The sequence below is a fragment of the Rhinopithecus bieti genome, unplaced genomic scaffold (assembly GCF_001698545.2).
Source record: "Rhinopithecus bieti isolate Rb0 unplaced genomic scaffold, ASM169854v2 scaffold_31534, whole genome shotgun sequence".
NCBI classification, from domain to species: domain Eukaryota; kingdom Metazoa; phylum Chordata; class Mammalia; order Primates; family Cercopithecidae; genus Rhinopithecus; species Rhinopithecus bieti.
The window spans coordinates 116007-117270 of NW_016813557.1; the positions used below are offsets into that span (position 1 = coordinate 116007).

Here is a 1264-nt window from a genome sequence, read left to right on the forward strand (position 1 = left end):
AAAAAAAAAAAAAAAAAAAAAAAGTCCTGCGGAAACCAAGAACAGACGATAGGACGGATTCTGTGTTTACAGTTTAATTTCATTTGCAGAGTATTTGCCAAACACTATCTCTTCCGTACCTCATCTGATCCTCGGCAATCCCGTTAGGCAGAACGAGTTTTATCTTGATGCTATCTACAACTGGGGCTCGGGAGGGGTTCCCGATTGACCAGTGCAAGACTAACAGTTAAAGCTCGTCAGACAAAACTTATGCAGTGATGAACAAAAACTCCTCGTTTGATAGGTAACCCAGGGGTACGCTTATATGTGCGTCTGAAAGAAAACAGCCCGATTTTGGAGTCCGGAAGAAAGTTGACACTGCAACGTGCTGGACAGTTAAAGTTCTCTGCCAAAGTCTGGGAAAGGGGCCAAGATGCCCTTTAAAACTTAAGACCTTCCTCTCAGAACTTAAGGAAGAGGATCCCTGCCCTTCCAGCTGAGCAGTGGAGGATTACGGTCAAGCAGTGCTGTGCTCTTAGCAGGTTCTGAATCCCTTTTTCCTTTCACTTTCTCCCCAGGGACCCTGATCCCTCACCCACCCCTCAACGCTTCTGTGTTTGTCAGGAAGCCCACCTGGTCTTCTAGACCTGAAGCGGCAGGATCTTCCGTTTCCAATAATACAGGTCACCAAAAGCAGTGTCCTAGAGTCCAGTTTTACCTTCATGCGCCGCTCGCTCACTTCAGGCCCAAGCCGGGATACCGCAACCTCTTCACTTTAATGTCCGCCTCCCGGCGCTTCAGACTCAACTACAATATTCAAACCCAAGCCACCTTCCTCAGCGCCTCGTTTCATTGGCTGCCGCCCGCGTGATGTCATCACGTCGGACGCTGTCACGGCTCGCGGCAGCTTGGCGCCAAGAAGCTCAGCCGGGCGGCGCTGGGGAAGCGCTTAGCTTTCTCGTCACCGTGGCAACCCTCGAGGCCGTTTCCGGAGGCGGTGGCCAAAGTGGGCGGGGCTAGACCAGAGCTGCCGGTGGGAGGCAGTTACTTGAGATCACCAGGCCTTCTCTGGACCCGCGGGTGCAGGGCCGGGTCCCAGAGTTCAGGGTGTGAGTGAGACTGGTGCGGGCAGGGGTTGGCCTATTCCCTCTGCTAGGGGGAGAGGTGGAGTTTGGGTGTGGATTAATGGGTTCTGGGTGTTTATTTTCTTTTCTCTGAGTAGTGAGGCCTCCAGGAAGTTGTAGGGACCTGTTCCTTCCAGACACATTCATATGGGCCAAAATGT

At 52.3% G+C, this 1264-nt stretch overlaps 1 protein-coding gene across 1 annotated transcript in view; it reads right to left on the reverse strand.

Annotated features, from left to right (window-relative positions):
• Nucleotides 1-942, reverse strand: part of KIF18A (kinesin family member 18A) — a 93162-nt gene extending 92220 nt beyond the window's left edge. The window contains exon 1 of the mRNA XM_017848579.1: nucleotides 698-942. The gene's annotated coding sequence lies outside the window, so the exon portion shown is untranslated. The remainder of the gene's footprint in view (nucleotides 1-697) is intronic.
• Nucleotides 943-1264: the final 322 nt, after the last annotated feature.